General features: G+C 39.3%; 1 non-coding gene across 1 annotated transcript; it reads left to right on the top strand.

The window, feature by feature from the left end:
• Nucleotides 1-9,094: 9,094 nt before the first annotated feature.
• Nucleotides 9,095-9,199, top strand: LOC122086725. The gene has a single exon (XR_006142525.1). It is a non-coding gene; the product is annotated as a small nucleolar RNA R71 (small nucleolar RNA).
• Nucleotides 9,200-10,294: the final 1,095 nt, after the last annotated feature.

Genomic DNA, 10,294 nt, shown 5'->3' with positions numbered 1-10,294 from the left:
TTAGGTAGGAGATATTATCTATTGCATTTTTCAACTCTGTCATAACTGAGCAAGATGACGGCAGTACATACTCTGGGTGACAAAATGTGGTTGTTCTTTTCTTTGCCCTTCGGCCATTGACACAGGCCTCGGCCAAAGACGGGCATTCTGTAGACACCCAATTTTTTCACCCTCCTCTGGCTATGATGAAATATGGATCTTGGACGTGACTTCTGACTTCCGACCTACAGAGATGCTGATGGAAACATTGCCCTACCCAAAACCCTAGAAATCCCTGCGTGGGAGAGAGGAAGGCCTAATTTTGATTTTTCATATATGAAGGAATATGGTTGAGATGACCATACAGATGAATAGTGCTCAGAAATATTATTCCAATGATATATGATACGCCAAAATCGGACTGATGGATCTCTGACAATCGTTCCTGAAAAATCACGTTTTTGCGCACGCATGTCGCGCCTCCCTACACATATGCCGCTCACATGGACAGTCCCACTGGAGACCTAGAAAAATCCCTCACCTGACCAAAACACCCTAAAATTCATCCCCTGCCTACCCAGATAACCCGAAACACTCCCGGGTCTGAAACCCTAGAAATCCCCGTGCTAGAGGGAAGGGGTCCAATTTTGAATTTTCATATATGAAGGAATCTGGTTAAGATGACCATACAGATGAATAGTGCTCAGAAATACAATTCTGACGATATATGGTACACCAAAATCGGACCGACGGATCTCAGGAAATCATTCCCAAAAAATCACGTTTTTTCACACGCATGTCACACACACTGGGCCCAGCCGCCACCCAACCGGTCGGCCCAGCCAAGACAGATAGCTCAGCCAAGCCAGCCAGCCCAGCCAAGCCTAGCCTGGTCGAACACCTGTGCACGGGCCTGCCGCATGCTATGCCTGCACACCGTGCACATGTCCCGCACACAATGCACATGGCCCGCACACCCATGCATTTGCACACCCGTGACAACACCCACACCCCCGGAAAAACCTTCCCTCTCCTCTTGCTTTTTCAAAAATTGCCTTTTCCAGCAAAATTTTCTCTCTCCTCTCGTTTTTTCGAAAACTACCTTTTCTAGCAAAATTTTCTCTCTCCTCTCGCTTTTTTGAAAACTACTTTTTCCAACAAAATTTTCTCTCTCCTCTCGTTTTTTTGAAAACTGCCTTTTCAAGCAAAATTTTCTCTCTCCTCTGGCTTTTTTGAAAATTAAATTTTTTGGTAAAACTTTCTCTCTCCTCCCACTTTTTTGAAAACTACATTTTCCAAACTTTCTCTCTCCTCTTGCTTTTCTAAAAATCACCTTTTTCCAAGCTAACATTTCTCTCTACTCCCCTTTTTCTAAAATCCCCATTTTACCCACTAGACAAAAGCCCTCCCCACCCATTTTTGCCTTCAACCCCCTTTTTACCCATTGGACAAAAATCCTATCTCTTCACTTTAGGCAAGAGCCCCCCTTTCATCCACTGGATAAATGGATTCCCCCTCTCCTACTTGGTTAAAAAAAAATATAAATACCCCCCTCTTCCTTAGAAAAAACACACTAATAGACACCTGAATCCCTCTCAGAGTGAACTTTTCCTCCCATCCCCCCTCTTGATTTTCTTCTGATCTTCGGAGCGATCGTCATTGAGATCTGAAAACTCATTCGGATCTTTGAAGTGTTCTTTAGGATCTTGAAGATTTTCAATCCAAAACCTTAGTTAGACCCAGTTTTTAGCAAAAAATAGTATGTTCTTGAGCCACCTCCTTTGAGTGTTCTTGAGCGTTCTTGAGATAGAAACCCCCCCTTTTTTGAGGTTCTTCGGGTCTATGAAGAGATCTTTGCTAAGATCTGAAACTCTGTTCGGATCTTCAAAGTGTTCTTTGGGACTTTGGAGTTCTTCAATCCATTTTTAGGTCAGCTAGTTTTTTTTTTCCAAAAATAGCTTTTCCTAGCCGAACCTTTGTCCGAGTGTCCCTGGAATCTTTCCAGGAATAGCCATTCCTAGTGGAAGTTTTGCCTGAGTGCCACCTCATCCCAAGCCCGAAAATAGCCTTTCCTTGCCGAACCTCTGTTCGAGTGTCCTTGGAATCTTTCCAGGAATAGCCATTCCCAGCGGAAGCTCTGTCGGAGTGCCACCTCATCCTAAGCATGAAAATAGTCTTTTCCTAGCTGAACTGTTGTCCGAGTGTCTCTGGAATCTTTCTAGGAATAGCCATTCCCAATGGAAGCTTTGCCAAAGTGCCACATCAGCCTAGCCCTCCCTTAGCCTATCCCCAACGGAAGCTCTGTCGGAGTGCCACCTATCCCAAGCCTGAAAATAGCCTTCCCTAGTTGAAGCTCTATCCGAATCCAAATCTGGAAATAGTCTTTCCTAGCCGAAGCTCTGTCCAAATCCAAATCTAAAAGCAACCGTTCCTAGCCGGAACTCTGTCCGGATACCATCACAATCAACATCTCTTAAGAAAGGAAGTTGGAGGTCAAGACCATCTTCCCTTGAGCCAAGAGAACACGAAAGACAGTCCGAGCCGGTACCAATCAGGGGCCCACCCCTCTTAACCCGAAACAGGGGTCAAATTCAGGTATAATCTCTCTCCCCATTCAAGCATAATGTAGACATCTAATAAGCCTTGTTTTAGTGTATATAATAGTTTGAACTCAATTAATGTATATATGTGTGATAACTTAGCCATACATGTGGAATAGTAATAATTATGGAAAATGTTCATTCTCAAGCATCTAGCAAGAAGACCGGTTGAACCGGGCAGCTTGGGTGCTTAACACCTTCCCAACTCTGTAACCTGACACTTACCCTAAATCTCTAGACTAGACCAAATTTTGGGCCCTTTTCTTAGGAATTGGGCCCACCCTCGGGTCCTAGGCCCATAACCTTAGATGGCAACTCCAAACCCCATTTGCATGATCCCGATCCCCGAATTGGACCATCATCAAAACCCCAATCTCAAATGATAAATTTTACACCCTTGCGAAATAGGCCTCCACATATCTTCAAGTGGCTATATGATGGTGTGAGGCCCGCAAGTAAAGCACACACAATGCGAGCCACCTCCCCCTCACCACGAAAGTGAAGGGAGAGAGAGGAGAGAGGGCAGGGATCCATCTCCAGCCACTACCCTCACACCAACACAACTAGGGAAGTTGGAAATTGGAATTACAACAAAAATTGAATGACCTGACCATTCACATCTAACCCTAACCATTCGTCATCTGGGAATTTAAATACTCAAACCATGCAATTAAAAAGTAAATAAATGAAAGTAAAAGTACTGAAATAAAAAGAGCTGAAAAGTAAATAAATAAAATAAAAAGAGAATAAAACCAAAGAGAGGCACACAAGTAGGTTTCTCTACTAAGCTCGAGGGATGCACCATAAATAATATAAGCTTCCTTACTTGACCAGAGAATACTCTTACATGGGCTTTTCTACTTAGCTTTAGGGGAAGGGAGGCAATATAAATAAGAAAGTTAAAGGATGATTCCATAGCTAGAGAGGGGCAAAGCCAACACATGCATCTAGCGAAGGACCTTGGGGGAAAGGGAAACCAATAATGTAAACCTGAAAATTTAAAACCTAATTTAAGAATGATGGGTAGAAAGAAGAGGGAATGAGAGGGGGGGTGTAAGGACTACTGTAGAAGCCTACTTACCTGAACTTCCATACTTCAATCCTTGAATTAAAACAACTTGATTGATTTGAAATACTATCAGCCTAAATACTAGATCTGAACTAAATCAAATTTGAAATTGACTAGGCCTGGAGAAAATAAATCATGAAGAGAAAAATTGAACTTGAAAGAGATGCTCCACAGCTTGTTCTTGTCACCTAGACCTAAGGCTAGATCTAGAAATTAAAATTATTACACCTTTGAATAACTTGAACAATAAAATAAAAGCTTGCATTAATCAAAATAAAAGACTTGCATTAAGAAAAAAAATTACGAAAATTCTTGCACAAAAAAACTATGACAAAGAAATAAAGAGAAAAAGAGAGCACAACTAAAAACCTAGAAGAAAAGAGAAAGAGAGGAAACCCTAAAAGAGAAGTGTGTCCTCCCTCCCCTTGGTCGACTCTCTTATATAGGGAATGGGAGGGAGTACAATGATTTTTGGTTTCCTAGTTTAGGGGATTTTTTGAGGTTCTTATTGATGAGGTGGAAATTAGGAGAAAAAGAGAGAAAAAAGAGAAAATAGGAAAGAAAGTAAGGGAGAGAGGAGCTTGGACGATTTTCAATTTTTTTCCTTTTTTTTTCCTTCTTTCCTTTTTTTATCCTATTTTTTTTCTATTTTTCTCTTTTATTTCCTTCTTTTTTTTTCTCTCTCTCTCTCTCTCTTCAAACTTGAAGGAGTCCTCCTGGTGAGCAAGGGATTTTTGTACACCACAACTCACCAACTACGCTAGGTAGTTGTTACAAAAAAATAATCTTCAATCACTCAAGGGGGATCCATCAATCCTTGTTGGCATTTAGAATATTCCTTGTACACCTGGGACAATTGTAAATGGGCTGGTTTTGCATCTCGGTTCAGTTCTGATCCATTATTCTTTTTCTAGCCCGAAAAGAATAATCACTTGTACGGGTGACCAAACGGATGTGTACTTTTAATGCAACACGTCCATCTTGCTTAGAATTTTATCCTCTTCATAGCCATAAAAAGAAACGGTACCTCTTTATGTGTACCTCTTTATTTTCAAGGCCCTTAAGGCCTTGAAAATACAAAACCTACAAAAAGAGAGTAAAACCCAAGTTAGCTCCATTCTAAATATATAAAATGTATGCTTTTATCCCCTAGATTTTACACATAAATGTGCTCATCAGAATTTTCCCACACTTAAACTTGGCTAGTCCTCGAGCAAAACAACAAGAAAAAGAATAAAAGTAAATAACAAAAAACCTAACTCACTTTCATAGGAATCACAGTTGCACTTAGCATATGCAACAAGCCTTTAAACCACTAGGTCACCCATAGAGGACCAGTTGTGTCTCATGGGTGTTTGCAGTGAATATACACCTAAAATAAAAAAAAAAAACAAATAAATCCCAACCTTGGCTAAAGGCGAGGGCCATACTGATTCGGAGCAAAGATAATTGCTCTTACACTTGATTTAGAGACTCCCACACTTGAATTTTTATTACCCCATATCTATTTCAGGCACAAGCATATTTCTTTAATTTGGAACCCACATTGTCTCTTCCAAAACATCCTTACCTTAAGGCAAGACCACTTGTGAAGTAATAGGGAACTAAGAACTAAGGCATTAGAGTGTTTTGACCAAACATGTTACCAAGGCATTGATGACATGTACACATACTTTCTTGTTGTGTGGTTTTCTTTCTTCTTCTTCTTCTTCTTCTTTTTTTTTTTTTTTTTTTTTTTATAATAAACTCTATCCTACTCCACTACTATTGGCCTGAATGACATGGTGGAGAAAACACCAAACACCCAAGTTACTATGTAGCTTCGTTTTTTGCATATGCCCACATAGACAATGATGCCAGAGTTCTTTCAAAAATTTCTTCCCTAAGAGTTTCGATCAAGACACCACGCTTCCTGAGGCACAATGCCCTATCTAGTTCTAAGGAAATCAACTCTTACTTTTCATTTTTATCACTTTCTACACTTTATTTAAAATTGTGCATTTGTCAACTCATGCTAATCTAAAAAGAAAGTCTCAACTCCAAATCAAGAGTACAAGGAACCCACAGACTTACATATGATCCAACACCGTAAAACAAGGGTTTCTTATTTTTCAAAAGAGAGTCCCATTTAAGACATAGGCTTGTTTCTTTTTTCTCAATAGTCTTTATGTGTTCAAGATGGGTACCTTAATAAAAAATTCTTACATTCATACATCAAGCAACCGAATGGTATGATCATAAACCAAAAGCCAAAGTAGGATTTTATCCTTAGCAAGCTCAAAAACAAAAGAAAAACAAACGAAGAAAAAAAAAACAAAAAACAAAAAGAAACTGATTTCCCTCCACCACACTTAAGTCATGCAATGTCCTCAATGCATGGAAAGAACTAAAAGTAAAGACAATGCAAGAGGGTCATACCTAATTAAAAGTTAGTCATCAATGTAAAGAGATTCATGGAGATTTATGACCTATTCACTAGCAGCAGTAGGAAACTCGATGAACGGTTTCAAATGCTGACCATTAAACTTCAAAATTGCCCCTGTTCCTATCTTCAAAATCTCCACAACCCCATACATTATGGACATTAAACAGGCCATCCCATCGGATCTAAGCTTACTAAGGAAAGGTGCAACCGAGAGTTGTATAATAAGACCTTATCACCAATTGCAAAAGATTTGTGCAGAATGTGCTTATCATGGAAGGCTTTAGTCTTTTCCTTGTAAATCCTAGAACTATCATAGGCATCATTCCTAAGTTCCACCAACTCAAATAGTTGGAGCCAATGATGAATAACCAAATCAAAGTTGAGCTTCTTGAGGCCCAAAAGGCTTTATACTCCAGATCAACTGGTAAGTAACATGCTTTTCGATACACCAGATGGTAGGGAGATTGTCCAAGATTAGTCTTGAATGTAGTTCTGTGAGACCACAAGGCATCCACAAGTCTAAGAGACCAATCCTTGCTATTAGGGTTGACAGTCTTTTCTAAAATTTGCTTAATTTTCCCATTGGATACCTCAACTTGGCCACTAGTTTGAGGATGATAGGGTATAGCCAGCTTATGGGTGCTACCATATTTCTTTATGAGGGCCTCAAATGATCTATTGCAAAAATGCTTACACATGTCAAAAATGTAATAAATGATCCCATTATCCATCCACTTTAGAATTTCTTTTTGAATGGCTTCCTTCATCACTGGGTTAGTTCTTCTTTGGGGTTCCGTGGATGGTTTGAAATCCTCCATAAGATGTATATGATGTTGCACAATAAAAGGGTTATACCCTTGATGTCAGCCATCGTCTAACCTACGGCTTCCTTAATGTCTTTTAACACTTTGAGTAATTCTTCTTCCTAGCTAGAAGTCAAATCTGAAAAAATTATTATCGAAAGAGTCTGGTCAGGCTCTAGGAAAGCATACCTCAAATTAGATGGCAACTCTTTAAGATATAGCTTAGGGTGCTCAACTATGGAAGGTTTGGGAATGGAATTAGAAATGGGTCTAAGGGGTCCACAGGTGTGTGAAGACTCAAGACTCCAGAAAAGGAATTTTCACTATCATCATCCAAGTCATCCATACACTCTTGGAATTTTAAATCAAAATCAATATCAAAGTTGGTAATTAAATCATCAGAAAAATCCAAAAAATCCTCAAGCATATCAATCTCTTCTTCCATATGTGGTTGCTTGCCTATCCTAAACATGTTAAATTCAAAAGTTTGGTTGTCTAAAGATGACCTTAGGAAACTATTTTGGCAATTGATTAATGCATTACTAGTAGCCAGGAATGGTCTTCCTAAAATTATCGAGATCTCATCCTTGGTTGAGAAGGGCTTGGTATCTAACACAATGAAATCAACAGATAAAATAAATTCCCCCACCTTAAGTAAGATATCCTCAACCTTCCCTTTAGGAATCTTAACAGACCTATCTGCCGACTGAAGAGTAGTTCCAATGGCTTTCAATTCTTCCAATCCTAGTTGTTTATACACATGGTAAGGCAAAAGATTCACACTTGCGCCAAGGTCAAGTAAGTCATGCTCAATGTAGGTGTTACCTATGACACAAGCTATGGTAGGGATCCCTGGATCCTTATACTTGGCTGCTATAGGCTGAGTAATTATGGATCTAACATTATCTACCAAGAATGCCTTTTTGGGCACACTCCTGATATGTTTGTGAGTACACAAATCTTTCAAGACCATTGCATAGGCGGGGATCTGGCATATGACATCCAAAAGAGGGATGTTTACTTCTACCTTTTTGAAGACTTTTGAAATTTTATCCATGGAAGCAGTCTTCTTTTTGTTTACTAAGTGATTAGGAAAGAGGATAGGAGGAACATAAGGAATGTTAGGGATTTGCCTTTTTTCAGAAGAATCATTTTTGGTTTTCTCAACCAAATCATCTTTAGTTGCTTTAGGTTCATCAGACGAACCTGGAATAAGAGGTACATTTGTGTCCTTAATAGAAGGAGAATTAACCAGATAAATAGATGGGGAAAATTTAGGAGCACTCTGTTAGTACTCTCTACCACTCCTAAGGGCATAAACAACATTACATTGGTTGGAGGGCCCTTGTTGGGTCTGACATTGTACTACATTCAATGATGCATTAGGTGGTGCTTGTGAACTAACAAGCTGATGATGCCTAGGGTTAGGCTCTAGTTGATTGGGAAAAGTTCCCTTCTCCCTCTCACGTAAAATTGAGATAACTTGGGTGAGTTCTCTCATAAGATTTTGATGGCTTATCATGAGGAAGGCCATATTCTTTTCCAAATCACTTACTCTACTTGCCTCTCTAGTGTTGGTAAACCCAGGGGGTTGCTAATAAGATGATAGGAGAGGTGGCCTGGGGAAACTAGCCTGAGGTCCTGCATTTGGCCTAAGAAAAGTATTTGGGGCAAAAGGTTGTTGTGCAAAGGGAGGCCTTTGGGTTCCAGGCTAACCTTGATTAAGGAAATTGGAAGGCCTTGCTTGGCTGCTCTTATTCCAGGAGAAATTTGGGTGATTTCTCCATCCTGGATTGTAAGTGTTACTATATGGATTATTCTAATATAAGGCATTCACACTTTCATTGGAAGTGCCCCAGAGGTGTTGGTTCATTCTTCTATAAAATGTCTAGGGGACTGGCACCAATTGCACATCTTAACCATATTGACTGATTGTGGATCTCTAGGAATAATAGCCTCAATCCTTTTGATTAGACTATCCAGGTGGGCTTCCTTGGCTACTATCTAATCCACAAAATATCCTTTCCCTTCTATGGTTTTTTCACTCTCTTGGGTTGATTCCCACTCACGTGTTTTGTCAGCTAAGTCAAGTAAGAATTCCCATGCCTTTCCTTCATCTGTAAAGGCTGTGAATCCCTTAGAGCACATAGACTCTATTATTTGCTTAGTTGGGTAATCAATACCCTCATAAATTATTTAACATAAATGCCGTAAGTCTAGGCCATGGTGAGGGCATTCTTGGAGTAGATCCTTGAATCTCCATAAGTTTGGAAAAGGACTCACTAGGCTTTTGCCTAAACTAAATGATATCACTTCTAAGCTTATTGGTCTTGTGAGTTGGAAATTTTTTTTTGAGGAAAACAACTGTGAATTTTTCCCATGTGGTTATGGAATTTGTGGGTAACCCATACAACCACTTCTTAGCTTGGTCTTTCAATGCAAAAGTGATGAACCTAAGGTTAAGAACATCATCAGAAAGCTATTGGATCTTAATTAGAACACATACCTCTTCAAATTCCTGTAGAAATAGGTATGCATCCTCAGAGGTCAGTCCATGGAAGTCAAGAAACATAGTGATGTATTGAGATTTGTGCTCAAAATTATTGCCTTGGGCTTGTGATAGAACTATGCAGGAAGGTTGGCCTGCTTTAGCAGGATAGAACCTATCTTTCAGAGATTTAGGTGGAGGGTTTTGCTGTTGGTCTCCCATATTGAAAGATACTAAAGAGAGTAAACGTATAAGGTCACTACTTGTTGGATCTCTTCTTTTTAACCTATTCACACTATTACGTACCCACCCAACACTCATGCAACAGAACACTATCCACAACTAGAATAAGACAAACCACAAACAAAAAATAATGAAAATTTTTTTGAAATTTTTTTTTTCTGATTTTTTTTGTGTGAGCTTACCGGCAGGGATCCGGGGTTGCTCAGGTCAATTCTTGAGGTACTGCTACAGGATGAAACCTGTCTTTATCATACTAAGAGGCTTGGTGACCTCTAGCGATACAACTATTATTGCAAGTTGTTCTTCTCAGGAATTCAATAAAATAAAAAGAAAAAAAAATAAAGCAAATAAAGCACTTCGATTTACTAGAAGAAAGCAAAAAATAACATGGAACTGTCTCCCCGGCAACTGTAACTTGTTTGAGATTTTAAAAGTAACTGCAAGTATATGGATCAGTGAAGATAACGAGTCGAACACAAGGAGAGCAGACACTTTATTTTTTACTTCTTTTAGTAATGCCAAAGTGTAACAATTAATTAGGGTGATCTACTTTTGCTACCATCCTAACACAAATGCATCTAAAAGCATCCTAACCAACACAACTAAGGAAATTGGAAATTGGAATTGCAATAAAAATTGAACGACCTAACCATTCACATTTAACCTTAACCATTCGTCATTTAGGAA

This window comes from Macadamia integrifolia, chromosome 1 (genome assembly GCF_013358625.1).
Source record: "Macadamia integrifolia cultivar HAES 741 chromosome 1, SCU_Mint_v3, whole genome shotgun sequence".
Classification (NCBI taxonomy): Eukaryota; Viridiplantae; Streptophyta; class Magnoliopsida; order Proteales; family Proteaceae; genus Macadamia; species Macadamia integrifolia.
This window is presented reverse-complemented; position numbering and strand designations above follow the sequence as displayed.